Genomic DNA, 24,132 nt, shown 5'->3' with positions numbered 1-24,132 from the left:
TTGAAACTGCTCACCCCCTTCCAAATCAGTCAGGGATCAGAGTTTATGACTTGTGATATTATGGTGCACTTGTACCAGATGTTGCTGAGGCTACATGTGGAGTGTTGTGTGAAGTTACATCATTACAGGAGCTGGAAAGAGCACAAAAAGATTTACGAGAATGTTACCAGGACTCGAGGACCTGAGCTATAGGGAGAGGTTGGGCAGGCTAGGACTTTATTCCTTGGAGCATAGGAGATTTGGTGGAAGGTCTATAAAATCATGAGGGGTTGGAACAGGGTGAATACACATACTCTTTTTCCCAGGTATAGGAAATTTATAGTCCATTGATTTAAGGTGAGAGGGAAAGATTTAAAAGGGGACTCAAGGAGCAACTTCTTCAATCAGAGGGTGGTGCTTATATGGAACGAGTTGCCAGAGGAAGTGATTGAAACGGGTACAATTGTTAGGGGGCATCCTGGAGTTATGGTATACAGCAAATTGTAATTTCAACAGCAACAACCTTCACACCTAAACGTGGATTGTAGATTGAGTTTAAAATGTAGCCTGGAAGAATAGTGTTCTTGGAGCTGCAGACTGGGGTGGATTGTAAACAAAGAAACACTCCATTTGACCTGATATGTCTGCATATGCATGAATGCAGCCCAGAATCAGTGGGGATTAATGTTCATTTTGGGTGTCCGGAGCGCTGGTGTGAAGATGGAGGTGCTTGAAAACTATATGTAATAGAAAGAAGTATTGTGGATACATTGTAACTATAGAATGGTCCTGCCATTACCTTTGACCTTTAACATATAAAATGTCATGTAATATTGGATCAAGGAGCCTCTTCTAACAGGGCCTCCAGTATGATGCCTGCCCATGTGCTGAATAAAGACTTGTATATCACCAGCGTCATGCACAGTCACGACAGCCGTAACAACGTTTAAGAGACACTTGGACAGGTACATAGATGGGAATGGTCATGGACAGAGGGATAGATATGGGCCACATGTGGGCAAATGGGACAATCTTGCATAGGCATCTTGGTCAGCATGGAAGAGCTAGGCCAAAGGATCTGCTTCCATGCAGTATTACTCTCTGAATCAAATCCATAACTTTGTGACTCAGAGAAGACGTGCTGAGACACTACTAATGCCCAAGAGACTTTTGAACTTAAATATTTGTCAAGGTTGAGGACACTTATGAGTTTGTGTAGCAGGGGAAATCTAGCCTCAAACCCTTCTAAGTTTTTGAACTTTCAGATAGAGGTTTTGCTCAGTACACTAAGATGCCTCCTTTTTTAAAACGAGTTTGGTCTGGCAAAGGTTCAGATTTGACCGTTGACGTTTCTAGAAATGACTTAATTATGTTTCCACGTCTTTTGCATTTATAATGTCAGTTGCCAGCCTGTGGTATATCACTAAAGTGGGATAAGGAGCTTGTCTGTTGACATCAATATTGTCTGTGTATCTTACAGTTTTGGATTAACGAGGCTCCATCACTAAAAGTGAGGCATAGACAAGGGATTAAGGAGATTTCTTCTGGGCTATGACTCACAGCCTAACTAGTATGATCAAGTCTTTCCAAGACACTTTATCTATAACACAGTCCATTTTCCAAAGAGAAGGCTACAGTAAATGTAACAACCAGGAGGGCGTGCATGTCCTCTATGTGAAGAAGTCTGGGAGTGAGTTAGGAAGCTGGGCAAAGACGTCCGTTCAGAAACTGGAAGGTGCAGTTCCGGATAATCCCAGTAACATTTTCAATCCTCCAGTGAGTTGGATGACAATCAGTTATCAGCAGTAGATGCTACATGTAATTGGCCTCTGTTTATGGTTTAGGAAGAAGCAGGTCAATAACAATCTTCATACTTGACAATTAAACAGAAATCTTCTGAGGAATGAGAACTTGCTTGAACACAAATCAAAGAAAGCTAACATAACTGGACATTTTCCTTTAAGTTTCATGTACTTCAGAATCAGAATCTTGATTCTGACTTTGATTCTGAACTGGACATTTTTCATTTAAATTTTACGTACTTTGATCTATCTCTGGAAAACTCCAGGGTGGCTACTGTTTCCACAAACTCTTGTGTCCAACTTTTGAAGTGATGAGACCTTGGTCCTGGTGGTCCTGGTGGTCCTCCCTGATGAATAAGCAATGACACAGTGATTTTTTTTTCCAACACTCTGCTTATAGATTATAAGCTGATGTTCCTGAATCTAGTAGCAGGTTTTCAGCTGGTTCTAGGTTCAGTAAAGTATTACTGCCACAATGAAACCACCTCATATTCCATCTGGGTAGCCTCCAGCCTGATGGCATGTCCATTGATTTCACTAACATCCAGTAATTCGTGCTCCCTTCCCCTTCTCTCTTTTTTCAATTCCCCTTTCACTCTTTCTTTTCTCCTCAACTCCCTCAGGTGCCCCTCCTCCTTCCCTTTCTCCCATGGTCCACTATCTTCTCCTATCAGATTTCTTCTCCTTTGGCCCTTTAACTGCTCTACATAACCACCCCAGCTTCCCATTTTATCTCCCCTCCTACACCCACTTACCTCTTCCCCCCCCCCCCTTAGCTGGCTTCACCATCTTGTACTCCTTGCCCTCTTCCACCTTCTTACTCTGGCTTTTGCCCCCCAGTTAACTATTTATTCCCTGCCATAGATGCTGATGGACTTGCTAAGTTCTTCCAGCATTTTCAAGTTCAAGCTTAAGTTTAATTGTCATTCAAACACACATGATTACCATGAATACAGCCAAACAAAACAGCGTTACTCTGGGGCCAAGATGCAAAACACAGTATCAACAGTCTTCCACAGCGCAAGCCATATATAGCACATTAGATAGTAAGAGCATATAAGGTATCTGTAAAATGCAGTTACACAAAGAAAGGGTTCTACTCTAGATTTCCAGCATCTTCAGAATCTCCTGTGTGCATTAAATGTTCAGGCTTCAGCTCCTAGTTACAAAGATGAGTTTGCAGTCACCAGAACATGCAAGGCTGCTGTGCTCTAACTCTAATCAAGGGTGTAACTCTCATTTAGGCATTTCAAGCATTTAATAGATTGTCACCATCTCCATTTTCTTCTGCTGAGATTCCAGAATAAGGGAATATAGCAAAACATTTTCTCTTAAAAACTAATCATATGCCTTTAATTTGGAGCTGGGATGCCCGAGGCTGATGTCCGTATCTCTCCCACTATAAAACTACTGAGCAAGTCTCGTAGCAACCCTGAAGGCAAAAGATGTAAGCTGAAATTACACAGCTGTAAGTTGTGGACAAGTTTGCAGTAGATGTGAAGATCAGTGGAGGAGCAGGTAGTGTGGAGGAAGCTGAAGGACTTAGGTTAGGAGAATGGGCAAAGAATTGGCAGATGGAATATAGAATAGGGAAATGTATGGTCATTCATTTTGGTAGAAGGAATAATGGCATAGACTATTTTCTAAGTGAGAAGTAAATTCAGAGATCAGAGGCGCAAAGAAAATTGGGAGTCCTTGTCTAGGATTCTCTGAAGGCAAACTTGCTGGTCGTGTCAGGGATTTTTTTTGTGTGTGCCATACTCTGCCAGAGCCTCGGCGACCACTTTTTCAAGTGGTTGTCTTGGAGGAAAGATTCTGTGAGTGGTCCCCCACGCCCTTCTCACAGCGCAGTTTTGTTTTTCACGAGGCCGGGTTACAAGCTCAACACTCAACCCGGCACGGATGGAAAGCGTGCCCGGGAGCGGCCCGACTAGATTCGAACTTGGGAACCTTCGCTCCGGAGTCCAGCGCTGATGTCACTGTGCCACCCGCCGCTCTCCGTGTCAGGGATAAGGAAGGCAAATTTAATGTCAGTTTTCATATCGAGAGGATTAGAATATAAAAGCACAGATGCAATGCTGATGCTTTGTAAGGCATTGCTCAGACCTCACTTGGAGTATTGTGAGCACTTTAGGGCTCCTTATCTAAGAAAGGGTGTGCTGGTATTGAAGAAGTTCCAGAGGCAGTTCACGAGAATGAACCAGGGAACGAAAGGGTTAACATGTGAGGAGTGTTTGATGGTTCTGGGATTGTACGCACTGGAGTCTAGAATGGAAAGTTCAATCTTCATTCCATTAGGTTGTGAGCTATCCAAGCAGAATATGAGATGTCATTTTTCCAATTTGTGTTCGGTCTCTCCATAGCAACGTTGAAGGCCAAGACCAAACATGTCAATGGGGAGGGGGAACGGTGTTGTCTGACCAGAAGCTCAAGATGACCGCAGTTGCTGCCTAACCCACTGAGTTCTTCTAGCATTCTGTTTTTGTTCCAGGTTCCAGCATCTGCAGTCTCCTTCATCTTCATAAATGTACTAAGACTGAGATTGATAGATTTTTATTAACCGGGGGTACCAAAGGTAAAGAAACCAACGCTAGTAAATTGATTTGTTATTGTCACATGCAGTATACCGAGGTACAGTGAAAAATGTGTCTCGCATACCGTTCAAACAGATAATTCATTACAGCAGTGCATTGAGGGAATACAAGGTAAAACAATAACAGGGTACAGAATGAAATGTCACTATGAAAGTGCACTGCAGGTAGTCCATCAGGTGCAAGGTCATAACAAGGTAGATTGTGGGGTCAAAATTTCATATTATCTTACTAGAGGACTGATCAATAGTCTTGTAACAGTGGGACAGAGGCAGTCCTTGAGACTGGTGATCTGTGCATTCAGGCTGTATCTTCTGCCGTAGTGGGAGAGGGGAGAGGAAAGATGGTCTGGTGTGGGTGGGGATTTTGATTATGCTGGCTACTTTACCAAGCTAACAACAAGTGTGACGAGAGTGAATGGAAGAGAAGCTGATTTTTGTGATATGTTTAGCTATGCCCACAACTCCCTGCAGTTTTAAGACATAGGAGCATGATTAGGCCATTCAGCCCATCGAGTCTGCTCTGTCATTCCATTATGGAGGTTCTATTAAACTTCTCAACCCCATTCTCCTGCCTTCTCCCTGCAAAGTTTGATGCCCTTAATGCTCGAGAACCTATCAACCTCCACTATAAACATAGCCAATAACTTGTGCTCCTCAGTTGCCTGTGGCAATGAATTGTTAAAAAATTGGTGAGGGTCAAAGTTGACATGGCAAATCTTTTCAGCTTCCAGCAAAAGTAGAGCTTTCATCGGTGAGCTTTCTTGGCTGTGGCCACAATGTGGTTGGAGCCGGACACTGATGTTCACTCCTAAGAACTTGGATCTTAATGTCCAAGGAATTGAGTGTGGACTTCAGGAAGGGGAGTTCGAGGGAAGACACACACCAGTCCTCATCGAGGAATCAGCAGTGGAAAGAGTGAGCAGTTTCAAGTTCCCTGGTGTAAATATTTCTGAGGATCTGTCCTGAGCCAAACATTGATGCAATTACAAAAAAGACACGGTAGGGACTATATTTCATCAGGAGTTTCAGGAGAATTGGTATGTCATCAAAGACACTTGCAAATTTCTGCAGATATACTGGGAAAGCATTCTAACTGGCTGCATCACTGTCTGCAATGCGGGGGGGGGCGGGGGGGTCAAAGGACGAGATTGGAAAAAGCTGCAGGAAGTTGTAAGCTCAGCTAGCTCCATCACTGGCACTAGCCTCACCAACATCCAGGACACCTTCAAAAGGCAAAATCCATCACTAATGACCTCTATCATCCAGGACAAGCCCTCTTCTCATGGCTACCGTAAAGGAGGAAGTACAGGAGCCTGACAATACACTCTCAATGTTTCAGGAACAGCTCCTTCCTCACTACCATCAGGTCTCTGAATGGACAATAAGCCCATGAACACTATCTCGCCACTTTTTCCCTCTCTTTTTGCACTACTTATTTAATTTTTTTATATATCTATTTCTTATTGTAATTTATAGTTTTTATTATGCATTACAATGTACTACTGCCACAAAGCAACAAGTTTCATGACATATGCCAGTGATATTGAATCAGATTCTGATTCTGAATCCCTGGACCCATTGACCAGTTGGATCAGAAGGGTCGATTTCCATGCTGTATCACTGTATGACCCTCTGACTCTATCCACCTGGTAATGTCTCTTTGTGACAGATCTAGGAAGTGGGTGCCTGACTGGGTGTGAACACTGTAGCCACCTTTAGGTGCAATTAGCACCTCAGTGCTGTGTACATTGGCCTGGGTGAGCAGTCAGACACCTGTTTGGATTCTCAGCCACTGGATTGGGTTACAGTTGTGGGTGCAGTACTTGGAGGTATCTGCTGTAGACCTCCCATGACACAGAAGCCTGTAAGATGGCTGGAATCACCACTGCCCATTGGACCATGAACCCTGTGCCAAGTTTGTGGTCTTGCTCTTTAAACATTTTTGAAGGCCAGAGGTTTTCATTTTCCTGATTCAGTGATGACAGTGGTTATTTTCATCATGGATATCTTCTTTCACTGATTGACCTTGAAAAGCAGCAATAGAAATGATTTGTACTATATTGAAGGTTCCATTTATGTGATAATTGGCCGTGCAGAATTGCAGTGAGCTGCAAAGTATTAAGCAATGAAATGCAACAAATAGCAACCAATGCTCTTCGGAAATGATGGACATACACTCAGTGGCCACTTTATTAGGTACAGGACTGGAACCCAGTGTGATCTTCTGCTGCTGTAGCCCATCCACTTTAAGGTTTAACGTGTTATACATTCAGAGATGCCACTGCATCTGCGTGCTTCTGCATGTCACTGTTATATGAGTTACTACCACCTTCCTGTCAGCTTGAGACAATCTGGCCATTTTCTTCTGAGCTCTCTCATTAACAAGACACTTCTGCCCACAAAACTGCTGCTTCCTGGATTTTCTTTTTGTTTGTTTTTTGCATCATTCTCTGCCTTGGTGAGACCACACCTGGAGTATTGTGTGCAGTTTTGGTCCCCTAATCTGAGGAAAGACATCCTTGCCATAGAGGGAGTACAAAGAAGGTTCACCAGATTGATTCCTGGGATGGCAGGACTTTCATATGATGAAAGACTGGATCGACTAGGCTTATACTCTCTGGGATTTAGAAGATTGAGGGGGGGATCTGATTGAAATGTATAAAATTCTAAAGGGATTGGACAGGATAGATGCAGGAAGATTGTTCCCGATGTTGGGGAAGTCCAGAACGAGGGGTCACAGTTTGAGGATAAAGGGGAAGCCTTTTAGGACTGAGATGAGGAAAAACTTCTTCACACAGAGAGTGGTGAATCTGTGGAATTCTCTGCCACAGGAAACAGTTGAGGCCAGTTCATTGGCTATATTTAAGAGGGAGTTAGATAAGGCCCTCGTGGCTAAAGGGATCAGGGGGTATGGAGAGAAGGCAGATATAGGGTTCTGAGTTGGATGATCAGCCATGATCGTAATGGATGGTGGTGCAGGCTCGAAGGGCCGAAAGGCCTACTCCTGCACCTATTTTCTATGTTTCTATGTTAGCCCTGGAGACAGTGGTCTGTGAAAATCCCAGGAACTCAGCAGTTTCTGAGATACTCAAACCACGCTGTCTGGCACCGACAATCATTCCATGGTCAAAGTCACTTCGATCACATTTCTTTCCCACTTTGACGTTTGGCCTGAATAGCAACTGAACCTCCTGACCATGTCGGCAAACATTTATGCATTGAGTTGATGGCTGATTAGATACTTGCATTTAACAGGTGTGCCTAAAAACATGGTTATTGGCTGCACGTCACACATTGTAATATATTGGTGGCCTTTGCTGCAGCTATCATTTTCTACCAGGCCCTTAAACAGTGGAGTTCTGATTTCATGATCAGTGGGCCATCCATGTTCTTCATAATTATTGACTTCTTTCCTCTCATACCTTCAAATGTGTTCAGACCATCGAGCCAGTGTACCTGCTATTTCCATGAGTTTCGATCTATCTTTTGCATTGAAACATCCACAAGATGTACACCAGTTAGCACCGTGAGCATCCTTAACCTCTTCTGCATTTCATCAGAATTTTTCAGTTTCTCTTCCCCTTCGCAGTCTCCATTTATCTATCGTTCTTTCGCTTCCCTACATTTTTGCCTGATTTCTTTGTTCAAAGTTTTATATTTGTTGTTGTTCTTTGGCGTGATTTTCTGTCTTTCTTTTATTAGATCCAGAATTTCATCCGGCATCCATTTTTCCTTCTTCGCTTTTCTCCTTTTTGTTATCACTTCCACCATGAAATTACCTGTATACCAGGCACGCTCAGAACCAGGTTTAATATCACTGGCATATGTTGTAAAATTTGTTGTCTCGAAGACCAAATGTCTGGTTGTCATAAAGAAGAAAGTAATACAGAAATGTGAACTGAAAGCAGGCAATGAAACAATTAAACAAACAGAGAAGTTCAATTACTTAAGGAGCACAGTAACGTCTGACGGTAGGGCTGATGTTGAAAGTACAAGGATTGCGATTCTAAATGCACGTTCAGGTGTTTGAGCAAGATATTAAAGAATAACACAATTTCTATGGCTACAAAATTCAGAGTGTTGCGGTTCGACACTGACATATGGAAGCGAATGTTGGACGATATCAAAACAAAATGAGGGAAGACTTGAAGCAGCAGAAATGTGGTTTCTGAGAAGATTGATGGAATATCATGGAAGGACAGGGTAACAAATGAGGAAGTGTTGTGAAAAGCCGGAATAAGAAGAGAGCTGATATCATCAATCAGGAAACGTCAGCTGGAATTTCTGGGACATGTACCGAGGAAAGAGAAGCTCGAACATCTTGCAAGGACGGGAAAAAAATTAATGGAAGAAAACGTCGTGGTTGACAGCGTGTGACATTCATGTTACATCAAGGGGTGGACAGGCAAAAGTTTTAAAGAGCTTATTAGAACTTCTCAGATTAAAGGCGGATGGAAGACCATGATCACCCACGTCATACAACATGGATAATAATGATGATGATGAGCAACAGGACTGTGTCAGAACTGTTTTCACTGGAGGATTAGAGTTGTGACCCTACGCCTTGCTTTATGATTGCTTTAGCTGAGGAATATAATTTTGATTTGGCTTCCATATAATGATCTAAAAATAAGCTACTATTTGAACTCAGTGGGTCAGGCAGCATCTAAGGAGGAAAATAGATAGTCCATGATCCAAATCAAGACCCTTCATATCGACTCGACCCAAAATATCAATTTCCCATTTCCCTCAACAAATGATGCCGGACTTGCCGAATTCCTCCAGCAGCTTGATTTGTTTTTGCTCTCTCTGCAATCTCTTGTGTCACTATGTAAATGAGTTTGTAATGAGTAGCTGTGTAAGACATAAATACTCGAGAACAATTTTAATGACCCTCCGTAATATCTACCTATAGAACAATACAAGGCCATGAAAAATCGGTGCATTTTAATTAAAGTAAGTCTCATTCCAAGAGCAACTTCTGTTCCTTAATTCCTGAAAATGGGTTCCTTGTTAAAACCGCCAATGAGCACTGTTACCGAAATTCTGTGTTTTATGGGTTGGACTGTCGTTCAAACTGAACTCTTTCAGTTTTATGTTTTCATATTCTATGTTTTCGCTCTTTCTTTCTTGTTGCCATTGGTACAATTTGCTGTTTGATTGCGTGGGGGATGGATTGAGTTGTTGTTGCCTTTTGTGTGATTTGTTCATTTTAGTGTAAGGGGAGTGGGGGCTGATGTTCCTGTTGCCGTTTGAGCAATTTGGTTTTTTTGTGAGATGAGGGGTGAGGTTGATGTTTTCCTTTGAACGGCCACCACGGTTTTACATTGTTTCATGGCTGTCTGGAGAAGACAAATCTCAGGGTTGTATACTGCATAGACCTGTATACTTGGATAATAAATTACCTTGAACCTCGAAGCTTATAAGCAGGCTGATCGTGCTCCATCTGAGAGGCAGCAGAGCAGTGAAAGTGGTACATCAGGGTGTGTTGTGAAATGATGAGCTTGTTTAGTGAACTGAGGCTGTCCAGAGGGTGAGGATCATTGGAACTTGCAACATAATAGGGAGATGTTCGACACATCTAACAGTAAGAGTGGATATGCTGGTCCCATAGCTTTTCATCCTTAACCGTGCAATGTCCTCAGCTAATCAGACCCGTCCAATTCACATTCAAAACTCCACACCCTACTTTGTTCCAGATCTCTCAGCAACTGTGTCTAAAAATGATATTGCACTCCCCTTTAGAATTTTAGACAAAAATGTAAAATCAGTGATCTTTGGTTCTTAACCCACTTGACAAAGGCTTTGTTTTTCCTCAGTCAAAATCTGTCATTGTTCAGTAGATTCCCTGCCACAAGCTATTCAATGATATAATGAGCCATAGGGCCTCTTCACTGGAATATTTACCTGCCTTTCACATAGAATTGAAGGGTCCTACAATAGGGAGGCAGGTGCTTTTGCCTACCATATCTGTCAGCTACCCATCTGCATTACTCAGTTGTACTAGTTCTTCTTCTAGGTAATCTAGCCATTTGTCTACGGTGCTGTGCAAAAGTCTTAGGCGCATACGCATACAATACACAACTAAGCTCCTTAGGACTTTTGCACAACTTTCGTGCTGTACTTGTTAATGTGGAGCAGAGGGCGAGTTTGTAAATTTGGCGGGAGCAAAGGATGTTGGGAATGGCACTGGTGAGGCGTCGCGGGAGGGCTGTGGAAAGGTGGTAGAGAAGCGCTGCCAGGGATGAGGCGGGCGTGGGTGCAAACACACCCAGCCCTGTGACACCAGATAAGGTCATTTGATTCCACACAATTGGTTTAATAATCATTACAGATTGTCTCTCTGGTATTTCCTGCCCCCTTCCCTCTCCCAACCATGATTCCCCTTTCTCACTCTCAGTCCACAATAGAGACCTGTATCAGAATCAGGTTTATCATCGCTCACATATGTCATGAAATTTGATTTGTTTTTTCTGACAGAGACTATGATGTATATAATAGTTAGACTGAGCAAAATCTATTTGGGTGACTCAGGTTCCTGCAGGGCATACAACAATCAATGTATTATGGGGGCGGAGGAAAAGGTTTGTCAAAACTGCTTGTCTGCAGAGTTCTGTGTGTGGTTTTTTATCATGGATATTACAATTCTGCTCTGGTAATTATCGTATAAACATAATACATTGGGCTTCCTATCATAAATGTGTTTGCATTTTCTGTACAGACAGTAAAACACAAATGCAGCATTACCACATTGTTTGGGCTATTTTCTGTTTACTGTCATCTGTATGAGGGATCTTACTGTGCACTAATTCACTACCGTGTTTGGACCTAGAGCATAGAACAGTACAGTACGGGCCCTTCAGCCCACAATGTTGTACAGACATGTTAACCTACGCCAGGATCCATCTAATGCTTCCCTCTCAGATTGCTCTCCATTTTCCTTTCATTCACGTGCTGGAGTCTCTTGAATGTTCCTAATATATCTGCCTTTACCATCACCCCCCGCGGCAGCACATTCCCGGCACCCACCACCCCTGACATTATCCCCCCATCATACTTTCCCCAATCACTTTAAAATGATACCTTCTCACTGGGGATCCTTCACTGCTGCAGTCTTCCGTCGCCTTCACTGCTGTTGTGATGTGTCGTCACCTTCTACCAGCTCTACCACTGAGGTCTCGGCTGGATCGCTGTTTGTCTGGAACCTCCCCTTTGACCTTATCGCCATGGGTGACCGGATAAGTGGCAGATGGTGAAACTCCAGCTGGCTTCTGCATCTGTCACAAATTGTTCATTTGTGGCTTCCTCGGGACCTGAGCATCGAAACCTCCAGCGCACGTTGGAAGGGCCCTGCAATGAGCTGAGACATTAAATTTCAACTTTATCTGCTCTCTGCCCTTGGCCTTCTAGGCTTCTGAGTTCCTCAGGACCTCAGGTACTCATGAGCCTCTCCACCACGACACAGTGATGATCCTCAGGAAAGACTTCAAAACTACTCCATGACCGTAACATGCTTTGGGCCATCCTGAAAGGGTTAAGTCCTTCTTTCTCTCATAAATAGGGCTGAATTCCACTTCTTTCATCTACCTGATGCTGATTGGAAGTAGTCTCATGAACCATCCCAAAACCCACTTGTCTCAAAGAACGGCTTGCTGTCAAGCGGTGATTTCTTATTGAAGATTAGCGTATCAAAGCTCTTCATGGAAGTCTGTGGGATGCCTTCCATTGAAGGGCTGTTATTTACCACAGGTGTATGAACCCTCCTGCCGTAGGAAGCTGGTGACCTTCAGCCTGCCCACCTCATCTGGAATTCCCAGAGCTGGTGTCAGCCATTGCTAATCAAAGTTCAAAGTACATTTATTATCAAAGTATATGTTATACAACATTGAGATTCGTCTCCTAACAGGCAGCCACGAAAGCAAGAAACCCAAAAGCAAGCCCCATATATATGAAAGACTGTCCAATACCCACTGCGCAGAGAATAAAATAACACATCATGCCCTTAAGCATTCTGAACTGAAGTTTGCAAGAGCGTCCAAGACCCATAGTTCAGAGCAGAGCCGAATTAACATCTTGGAGCAGCTTTCTTAATCAGCCTCAGGTCACGACACCTTGACCTTTTCAATCTGGCCTGGCGCTTAACTCTCCGTCTGAATAACGGGCTCTGCCACTTGGAGACGCTGGACTTTGCTGCTTCGATTCGGCCTGTAATTCTCCATCCGGACATGGTGTTACCCTCTGGGGCCAGGACCCCACGGCTTCGACTCGGCCTGTGCCCAACCTCTCACACTCTTCCACACCCTCGACGACCGGCCCGCCGCCTTGCTCTTCCTCGGTTCTGCCACGTTAAATTGCCGCTAAGTCAAAAGGGAAGTTACAGACGATTACTTGTGATGATCGTTTGCCAGACTGTTTTGTTTAACAAAGTATTTAGTTGCTATCCTGGTTTCGTTAGCCACCATCCAGAAATCGCTGAGGTTCTCCAGTGCCATTTTAAACCCAACTAATCCAGGGAGAGGAAGATTTGTTTCTGAGCGTTGCCCATATCACCTGCTTTAAACGGGCAGAGCACAGAGGAGGCATTCACTGGACTGAGTCAATATTTAATAGGAGATAACTTTATGAGGTGTATCCTCTGTGCCTTTTACAAAGTGTATTAGTTTTCCTTGGCCTCACTGCAAAATTTGAGTGCACCTGCCTGTTCCAGCTCTCCTCCCGTGTCTAGCTCAGCTTTTGTTTGTCTCCCTTTTAAAATGGTAAATTGCTCATAGAGATGTACAGACATACGGGGAAAAACTTTGTTTTCCATGCCATCCATACAGTGCATCCAGGTACTACAAGGGAAAACAATAACAGAATGCAAAGTAAAGTATTACCGATGGATTAGATAAGATTAGATTAGATTAAGTTAGATTTATTTGCAGCATGCACATTGAAACATACAGTGAATTGCATCGTTTACGTCAAATCAAATCAGTGAGGATTGTGCAGGGCAGCCTGCAAGTGTTCCTGCACTTCCAGCACCAACGTAGCATGCCCACAGCTCGCTAACTATAACACCACCTTGGGACTGTGGGGGGAAACCAGAGCACCCGGAGGTAACCCACGCAGTCATGGGGAGAGTGTTCAAGCTCCTTACAGACTGAATCCGGATCGCAGGCGCAGTAAAGCGCTACACTGCCCTGCCGGTGTCGGTATGGATCAGGCAGCAGCGGGAATTGAACCCAAGTATGCTACTGAGCCATTCACGGTAGTCACAGTTATCACAGTGCAATGCTGGGAGGCTCCTGCAATTAGCTGAGGCTTTAAATTTAGACCTTATCCGCTCTCTACGGTAGATGCGATTCCAGTATTGAATAGAGGGAAATTATCCTTGGCATTCTCTAGTAAAAGTATCTATATGAGATGCTGGTTCAAGACGGTGGTATTTATCAAAGTCAAACTGAATTTATTTTCAAACTACGTATATGTCACCTTATACAACCCTGAGATTCATTTTCTTGCAGGCATTTAGAAGAAATACGGAAATACAATAGAACTTCAGAAGGCTATACACAAACAAAGACTGACAAACAACCAACATGCAAAATATTACAAATTGTGCCAATAAAAACATAATAAATACTACCAAGAACGTGAATTATTAAGTCATTGAAAGTGAGTCTGTGGGTTATGGAATTGGCTAAGATTTGACGTGAGTGAAGTTATTCACACTGGTTCAGGCGCCTCCTGCCTGATGGTACTCGTGAGAAGACAACATGGCCTGGAAGGTGGGGGTCCTTGATGACGGATGCTACTTTCTTGTAGCTGTGCTCAATGGTGGGGACGGCTTTGCCTGTGATGGATGGGGCTGTATCAACCACTTCCCATTCCTGAGCATTGATATTTCTGTACCAGGCCACGGTGCAGCCGATCAGGATACTCTCCACTGTGCATCTGTAGAAGTTTGTCAAAGGTTTAGATGACATGCTGAACCTACGCAAACTTCAAAGAAAGTTGTGTCATCTTTGTAATGCCACTGATGGGCTATCCACAATGATTCCCCACCAGCTAGGTCGTGCACTCGTTTCTCAGTACCATCAAACAGTACATATAAAACCCGAAGTCCCACAGCACCTGTTCAAGAACAGCTACCTCCCTATAACTATCAGGTGCTTGAACCAACTTTAGAGTGCACACCTCACTCTAACCGAACCTCAGCAACAAAACACGATGGACCACTTCTGTTATGTTTTCTGTTTGCTCCACTGTCTAGTTTTCCATAGTCCTTTTCCTTCACTGTCATGCGTAACCGATGAATAATTTATACCGCATTCATCGATGCAGAGTGGAGAACGAGTTTGTGAATCTGATGGGACCAAAGGATGAGGGTGGAGTGTCATAGGAGGGGTGTGGGACAGACAGCAGAGAACCAGGGGTGTGGGGTTGCACTGGTGCAGACACACCCAGCCCTGAGACACCAGGCAAGGTCAAGTGATGCCAAAAAAATTGGTTTATTGATAATTACAGAATATCTTTCTGGTGCTTCCTGTTCACTCCCCTTTCCCCAACTGTGATTCCCTTCTCCCTGCCCCCTTCCCAACCTCATCCACAATAGAGATGGCCATTGTAAACTGACCCTATTAGGCTAGGATCAAATCGAGGGATTGCTGGGAAGCATGGTTCAAAGGGCCGACTCCCTATCATCTGTCCCTCTCTCCCAATCATCTCTCTCTCTCCCTATCATCTCTCTCTCTCTCTCCCTATCATCTCTCTCTCTCTCCCTATCATCTCTCTCTCTCCCTATCATCTTTCTCTCTCTCCCTGTCATCTCTCTCTCTCTCCCTATCATCTCTCTCTCTCTCCCTATCATCTCTCTCTCCCTATCATCTCTCTCTCTCTCCCTATCATCTCTCTCTCTCCCTATCATCTCTCTCTCTCCCTATCATCTCTCTCTCTCCCTATCATCTTTCTCTCCCTATCATCTCTCTCCCCATTGTCTCTCTCCCCATCATCTCTCTCTCCCTACCATCTCTCTCTCTCCCTATCATCTCTCTTGCTTCCCATCATCTCTCTCTGGTTGGCTGCTGGTGCCTTGTGGTCAATATTGGGACCGGTACTTTTCACATTGTTTGTCAATGATTTAGACAGTTGAATTGATGGCTTTGTAGAAAAGTTTGCAGGTGATACAAAGGTAGGTGGAGGGGTAGGTAGTGTTGAGGAAGCAATGCGATTGCAGCTGGACTTAGAGAATTTGGAAGAATAGGCAAAAAAGTAGCAGATGGAATAGTGTTGGGAAATGTATGATAATGCATTTTGGTAAAAGGTTTAATAGTACAGACTATTATCTAAATGGGGAGAAAATGTATACATCAGAGGTGCAACAGCACTACAAGACTCCCAGAAGGTTAATTCACAGGTTAAGTCTGTGGTAAAGAAGATAAATCCAATGTTGGTAAACACGAGGAATTCTGCAAATACTGGAAATTCAAGCAACACACATCAAAGTTGCTGGTGAATGCAGCAGGCCAGGCAGCATCTCTAGGAAGAGGTACAGTCGACGTTTCGGGCCGAGACCCTTCACGAAGGGTCTTTGGCCCGAAACATCAACTGTACCTCTTCCTAGAAATGCTGCCTGGCCTGCTGCGTTCACCAAATCCAATGTTGGCATTTATTTTAAGGGGAATAGAATATAAAACCAAGGAGATGATACTGAAGCTTTGTCAGACGCTACTCAGGCCGCACGGAGTATGATCAACAGTTTTGGGCCCCTTATCTCAGAAAGAATGTATTGTCATTTGAGAGCGTCCAGAGGAGGTTCACGAGGATGATTCTGGGAATGAAGGGGTTAACATATGAGGAGTGTTTGGTAGTTTTGGGCCTGTTCTCACTGGAATTTAGAAGAATGCGAGGGGATCTCATTGAAACCTACGGAATGTTGAAAGGACGAGATACGGTGAATGTGGAGAGGATGTTTTCTATGGTGGGGGTATCCAGATCCAGAGGACACAGCCTCAAAATTGAGGGGCGACCTTTCAGAACAGAGGTAAGGAGGAATTTTTTCAGCTAGAGAGTAGCGAATCTGTGGAATGGTGTGCTACAGACTGCAGTTGAGGCCAAGTCCGTTGATATATTCATAGCAGAAGTTGAGAGTTTCCTGATTGATCGGGGCATCAGGGAATATGTGGAGAGGACAGGTGTATGGGGCTGGATGGAATCTGGGATATCAGCCATGATGAAATATGAAATGGTGGAGCAGACTCAATGGGCTGAATGGCCTAACTCTGCTCCTAAGACCTTATGGTGTGTGTGTATATGTATATATATATATATATATATATATATATATATATACACACACACATACACACTGTATTTGTGCCTAAGCTAAGACTTTTGCACAATACTGTTAACAACTTGCGTGCCCTGCTGTCTGAATCTATGTCTCTGTGATTCTGCTGCAAGCGGGTTTTTCACATCACCTCTACCTCACCATACTTGTGCACATAACAATAAACTTGAGCTGACTCAACCAAAAATCAACATTAAAAGAATGGTTATTTGTCACCTTGCTGCTGATGGGAGTTTGCTGTGCAGGAACTGGTTATCATCATTTTGATATTATAGTTCACTAATATTCATTGTGAAGTACTTTGGGAGGTCCTGATGGGGTTGCGAAAGAAGTTATGCGCATATGAGGTTTTTTTTTCCTTTTATGGCATCTTTAACATCCATTCGTATGCTCAGAATGAGCTCATTTGAAAACGTTCATCCATTCTTGGCGTTGATGCCAAGGATTGAGGCCCGAGGATTGTTTCAGAAGTCCCTAAATCAAGGCCTGTTGTCCAGAGCCGCTGAGTCTGAGAATCTCTGCAAGTCCACTGGGGAAGTGTCTGTGGGCCCCAGTGTTGGTCTGTTGGAGGCTAGAGGCCGAAGGAAATGGGCTGTTCTGGGGTTAGAGGACTGTGTACATGCGTGGATGGGAGGGACAGAGGAACAGGGATTCGCTTTGTTGTTTGCTGTGTTCTGTGCTGTTTTGTTGAGCATTGTGGGTGTTCCAGTGCTATGTAAAAGTCTTCGGTACATATATAAGACCTTAAGACAAAGGAGCAGAAGTCGGCCATTCGGCCCGTCAAGTCTGGTCGGCCATTTTATCATGAGCTGATCCATTCTCCCATTTAGTCCCACTCTCCCACCTTCTCACCATAACCTTTGATGCCCTGGCTACTCAGATACCTATCAATCTCTGCCTTAAATACACCCAATGACTTGACCTCCACTGTCACCTGTGGCAACAAATTCCATAGATTCACCACCCTCTGGCTAAAAAAATTTCTTTGTATCTCTGTTCTGGATGGGTGCCCTTCAATCCTTAAGGCATGCCCTCTCGTACTAGACTCCCCCATCATGGGAAACAACTTTGCCACATCCACTCTGTCCAAGCCTTTCAACATTCGAAATGTTTCTATGAGGTCCCCCATCATTCTTCTAAACTCCAAGGAATACAGTCCAAGAGCGGACAAATGTTCCACATATGTTAACCCTCTCATTCCCGGAATCATTCGTGAATCTTCTCTGAACCCTCTCCAATGTCAGCATATCCTTTCTTAAATAAGGAGCCCAAAACTGCCCACAGTACTCCAAGTGAGGTCTCACCAGCGCCTTATAGAGCCTCAACATCACATCGCTGCTCCTATACTCTATTCCTCTAGAAATGAATGCTAACATTGCATTCGCCTTCTTCACCACCGACTCAACCTGGAAGTTAACCTTAAGGGTATCCTGTACGAGGACTCCCAAGTCCCGTTGCATCTCAGAACTTTGAATTCTCTCCCCATTTAAATAATAGTCTGCCTGTTTATTTCTTCTGCCAAAGTGCATAACCATACACTTTCCAACATTGTATTTCAGGATACCTAAATATCAGGGTACCTATATATAGCCAGAGTACCTAAGACATTTACACAGTACTGTGGTTGTCAAAGTGAAGTGGAGAGTGAGTTGGTAAATCTGGCAGGAGCAAAGGATATTGGGAATGGCGAGGGTGGAATAACGTGGGAGGGGTGTGGTTCAGAGACGGAGTGCCAGGGGCGTGTGTGGGGGTGGGGTGGCCTGGGTACAGATAGACCAGCCCTGAGACACCAGTCAATGACATTTGATTCCAAACAATTGGTTTATTGATCATTACAGAATGTCTCTCTGGTGCTTCCTGCTCCCTCCCCTCTCCCTTCCCCTTTTCCCAACCATGATTCCCCTCTCCCTGCCCCCTTCCCATTCTCAGTCCAAAATAGAGACACATATCAGAAGCAGGTTTATCATCACTCACATATGTCATGAAATTTTTGGGTTTTTTTTTGCAGCAGTACAGTGAAATACATAAAATTACTACAGTACTGTGCAAATGTCTTAGGCATCCTAGCTGTATATACGTGTCTAAGACTTTTGCACAGTACTGTATGTTGGTGCTGGGATGTGTGGACTTGCAGGCTACCCCCCCAGCATACCCTCGGGTGTGTAAGTTATTACTGCAAAAGACACATTTCACTGTATGTTTTTGATGTATACATGATAAATAACCTTTTATCTTGAGTCTTGAATCACACCGGAGTACTGACAACTGTTTCATTTATCGTTTCAAAAACTAACTTATTATTGGAGGGGAGAATTGGTTATTTTCCAGATGCTCTACTTTTGAACACGTGTAAGAAGAAAGTTCAAAGTGCAACAGGCAGACGAGTTAGTGGTCAGTCACCAGCCACTCACTCTTGCTGTCAACACTGCCTGCATACTGTCTTGTTCAGACAAAGAGAGTTGAAAGAATTTTAAAATCCCCAAATGACTTCCATATTATCCTTGCCGAAGCACGGTTTAATTCCTGGTGTATTTGTAAGGGTAGTGCAGAGAGCTAGGGATTGACCTCATCCATTCTGCTGCTAAACTACAACCTCACAGCTGGGGATTAATATATTAAAAGCAGATTGCAAGCTGCAGCCAAGTCATTTCGTTTAACTGTTTTCTTATGTCTAGGAGAACAAGAGGATTTTTCTTCCTGTTCTTTGTTCCACGCACGTCCTCTGGTAACTCCCGTCCGCCCCTGTTTCTATCAAGGTCACATTTCCTTTGGTGATTTGTTGTCAATGAGAATGAAGATGTTTCATAATCTTCCCTCTGCAACCACATGTCTCAACTTCGCCCTTTCATCCCCCTTGACTTCCAAAGTTGATCTGAAGGCGGCCTCCCCACACTGTCTCCCACCGAGGGCCTGCAAAACGATCCGTTTGGACTAGCCTCGATTCGGCAGGAACGAAGCTGGCTTCAGTGTGATATTAGAATTTTCCGGCCTTGTGGAATGTTTGATGTGCGACAAATTAAAGTGACACACTAGCTATGTAGATGATGAGTGAAAGTGGCCTCAAGCCATGTTTTTAAATGTCTCCACTAACTCCAGAAAAAGAAACTTGGAACTGAGTTTTTAAAAACACATCTGTTTTGATTTCTCTCTCCCAACAACTGGTCCTGTTATAGGGGAGTTCTCCCCAGTGTCAGTATTTGCCTCCCAACCAACAACACCAAGTAGAAGAGGTTGTCTGGCTGCTTGACTATGAAAAATGTTGCTGGTGTGATCCTGCATCAAAGTTCAAAGTAAAGTTATTATTGAAGTATGGATATGTTGCACATGCTACCTCGAGATTCGTTTCCTTGCAGGCATTCACAGGAGAAAAAAGAAATGGATTTGAATTTTACAAAAAACCAAATACAACGTGCAAAAAGAAGGGAAACTGTGCAAATAAAAAATTATACTGAGAACATGAGTTGTAGAGAGTCCTTGAAAGTGAGTCTGTAGACCAATGGTGATTGAAGTTATCTGCGCCAGTTCAGGAGTCTGATAGTTGAAGGGTAAAAACTGTTCCTGAACCTGGTGGTTTGGGAATTACAGCTCCTGTATCTCCTGACAAATGGACGGAAGAGGGCATTGGCTGGATGGACTGGGCTGTTTATACCCACTTCTGTGACCTTCTCCATTCCTGGAGATTGGTGTATCCACAACAGGCCATGATGCAACCAGTTAGGATACTCTGCACTGTGCATCTATAGAAGTTTGTCAATGATTTTGGAGACATGCTGAATGTATGCAAACTTTGAGGAAAATAGAGGTGCTGTCTTGCCTTTGTTGTGTGACCCTTATGTGCTGGTCCCAGGACAGGTGTGTTAACATCATGGAATTTTCAATAATGATGAACCCTTTAAAAAAATCCTTGTTGGCTGTGAAGCCTCAGGGGATAGCCTTCATGAAGCAGACTTTATAAATAGAAGGCTTTCCTTTGACCTAGAGATTAAGCAGAGTTAAATGGTCTATGAAGTTTTGAAATGAATTTTAGCACTCGATTTTGAGATTAAATTCCAGATCTTCAGGATTTGTTTCCAGCGCCTCGTCTTGAGATGGACAACTGCATACGAACTTCCTGGCACTTAATTTGCACCACATTAAAGTTCTTATCGCATACAGTAGAACATAAAACATTACAGCACAGTACAGTACAGTGCAGACCCTTTGGCTCATGATGTTGTGCCGACAGTATAGAACATAGAAAACCTGTAGCGTAATACAGGCCCTTCGGCCCACAATGCTGTGCTGAACAACCTGCTCTAAGATCAGTCTAACCGTCCCTCCCTCAGAACCCTCCATTTTTAATCATCCATGTGCCCATCTAAAAGTCTCTTAAATGTACCTAATGTATCTGCTTCTACCACCACCCCTGGCAGGGCTTTCTACACACCCACTGCTCTCAGTATATAATAAAATGCTTCTGATATGGCTCCTACACTTTCCTCCAATCACCTTAAGATTATGGCCCCTTGTATTAGCCATTTTGCTCATCTGATGTGAAGAGCTTGAGAGCGGTTCTGGGCTGGACATTCAGGCTTTGGGCCTGCTCCAGGGTTCAGGTCTGAGGACAATTTGGTTCAGAATGTTGCTATCCACTTCAATTGTCTGCAGGATTTGTGTTTCTCCCCCCCTTTTCTCTTGCGCATGGTGTTGGTCTTTTAAATTTTTTTCTTTAACTGAGTTCTTTCAGCTGTCTTGCTTTGTGGCTGCCTGTAAGCAAACAAATCACAAGGTTGTATAATTTATACATTCCTTGATAATAAATGCACTTTGAATCTTTGAATTTTCTTGCAGGCATGAACAGGAAAATAAAGAATTTATGAAAAACTATACTGACAAACAACTAATGTGCAAAAGAAGACTAATTATGCAAGCAATAAAAACAGTAAATATATAATATTGAGAACATGACTGGTAGAGTCCTTGAACGCAAGTCTATTGGTTGTGGATTGAATTCAGAGTTGAGGTGAGTGAAGTTAACCATGACGGTTCGGGAGCCTGATGGTTAAAGGGTAATAACTGTTCCAGAACATGATGGCGTGGGACCAAAGGCTCCTGCTCCTCTTGCCTGATGGTAGTAGTGAGATTAGAGCGTGACCTGGATGCTGGGGGCCCTTGATGATGGATACTGCTTCCCTGTGGCAGTGCTCTTTGTAAACGTGCTCAATGCTGGGGCGGGTTTTGCCCATGTTGGACTGGGCTGTATCCACCACCTCTTGTCGACCTTTCTGTTCCGAGACATTGGTATTCTCCACTGTGTAGCCGTAGAAATTGCTATGAGAGTAGAGGCCCTGTCGTGCCTTCCTTGTGGTGGCATCTAAATGTCAGAATGCACATGAATGTTGATGAACAGAAGGGCCTTAGCATTCGGGTCTGTATTTTCCCGAAAATGGTATCGCATGTAGATAGGATGGGGAAGAAGGTGGGGAAGAAGGCATATGGCACTGCCCCAAGCTAAAGATATCTCTCCTCTTCTCTGTTCTAAAGGCACATCGTTGTATTCTGAAGCTGCGCTCTCTGTTCCTTGACTCTCCCATTCTCTCTACATCCCTTTTAATATACGATAGGTTTCTATGAGATCACCCCCCCCCCCCGAAACATTCTTCTAAATTCCTGCAAGTACAGTGGCCCTTTGAGGTTCTTAAAGCCTGGTGCTGAATTTGGTCACTGGGCAATGTCCCGTTGTGTGCATTTTAGCATAGATGTAGTTCAGGTTTGTCATGGAGATCCCAGAAGTTAGATAGACATTACCCTGTCTGAAATCTATTCAGGTGGGAGGTCAGTGGAGTTGAGACCAGGGACATACCTGTTAGTGATGTCAGACTCCGTTCATTGCAGCCGAGGCTGTCTGCCCCACAACACAGGACAAACGGTGATCTAGAATTTCACCAGCTCTTGGGAAGAAAAACATCTCTTTGCTGGGTTGCTTACGGTCCAGCAGCAGTTAATCTTGGGCTTGCCGCCACAGATAGTGTGTGGCATTTCATTGGCTGCCTTGCTCTATCTGCAGCTGCAGTACGAGTGTGAGAATCGTGTTCAGTAGTTATCTTGGAGCTCAGCAATTCTCAGATGATCAGTCTGCGGCTTGTTAAATTGAAAATGCCAGGGAACTGGGGGAGCTGCTGGCAGAAACCAGTGTGGTTCTGGCCTCTTGTCAATTTCAAAATAATTTCCCCTTAAAATATAGTCTTTGATATGTTCAAGACTGGGAAAGTTGATAAAAATGTGATTCATCTGGCTGAAAATGGTTTTATTGCTGGAAGTAAATATTTTAACTCAGAGTGTCAATCTGTTTTGGGAGCAACCTAACTTTAAGTTTTGAATGATTAGATAAAAATATTTCCCAGTTACATTCAGCTACAGCAACCTATTCTTTAGTAAATTAAGGATAAATTTTGTCTGCAAGTGCCAGTGTTGCTGTTGTATCCCAAAGTGCTGGCTGACCTTAAGCCCCTACATGAAGGTACACAAATGAACGCTGTTAATAAAACTCCCATTTCTGTCTGATTCTATTCTTTCCTGGTTTTGTGGTTATAGAGCCGTGGATTTACACAGCGTGGAAAGGCCCTTCATCCCATCTTGTCCTGACCCACCGAGACGTGTATCTGAGCTGGTCCCAAAAGCTTGTGTTTGGCCAATTCTCCTCTAAACCTTTTCTATCCAAGTACAGAATGTCTTTTAAATGTAACCGTACTTGCCTTTACAGCTTCCTCTGTCAGCTCCTTCCATTTGGGTACCACCCTCTGAGTGAGAACGTTTCCCCTCAGGTCTCTCAGTCCCTCCCCTCTCACCTCTCACCTCTCACCTCTCACAAGGTTGCGTACTTCTTGAATCGAATTGACACAAAAGGGTGGTGGTTATCCATCGTGTCTGGCGATGACAGGAAACCTGTGAGGGAGAGTTTTTAAAGTGAAAGAGCTGTTGCACTGAGGCAGCTCCACTCTCTCAAACTCAGAAGTCCAGGTCCGGTGGTACGAACAAACGTCACAAACTGGGGTCTTCCTTGGTTGCAGTGGATGACCATCATGTTGTTACGTCCTTCGCTCTCCACGTACCACTTTCCTGGCTGTTGGACCACACCCACCTGCCCAGGCATGTCACTATGTCACCACACACACACACAAAATGGGTAGGGAATTTTAAATTGACCATGCTTCAAATTCTATGCTCGTTTGTACTCTTTGGCTGAATTTTGGAAAATAGCATGAATTTTAATAAGAATAACATGATGGGCATGGCATGTTGGCTTGTTATGATAGTTATTAGCACAGTTAATGGTATGGTAGCGTAGTGGTTAGCACAACACTTCACAGTACCAGCCACCCAGGTTCAATTCCCACTGCCATCTGTAAGTAATTTGTATGTTCTCCCCGTAACTGTGAGGGTTTCTC

The 24,132-nt window shown here is 43.8% G+C and overlaps 1 protein-coding gene and 1 long non-coding RNA gene across 4 annotated transcripts in view; one reads left to right on the top strand and one right to left on the bottom strand.

The window, feature by feature from the left end:
• The window catches only part of smyd3 (SET and MYND domain containing 3), a 1,006,799-nt gene that overhangs the window by 632,230 nt on the left and 350,437 nt on the right, over positions 1-24,132 (top strand). The gene's annotated exons all lie outside the window — the stretch shown is intronic.
• Positions 531-22,658, bottom strand: LOC134350375 (uncharacterized). Its single transcript, XR_010018880.1, has 3 exons — positions 22,548-22,658; positions 11,458-11,734; positions 531-2,128 (listed from the first exon to the last, which is right to left on the bottom strand). It is a non-coding gene; the product is annotated as an uncharacterized LOC134350375 (long non-coding RNA).

The sequence above is a fragment of the Mobula hypostoma genome, chromosome 8, assembly GCF_963921235.1.
Source record: "Mobula hypostoma chromosome 8, sMobHyp1.1, whole genome shotgun sequence".
In the NCBI taxonomy this organism is placed as follows: domain Eukaryota; kingdom Metazoa; phylum Chordata; class Chondrichthyes; order Myliobatiformes; family Myliobatidae; genus Mobula; species Mobula hypostoma.
The sequence above is the reverse complement of the archived record's forward strand: the minus strand, read 5'-3'. Positions and strand labels throughout refer to the sequence as shown.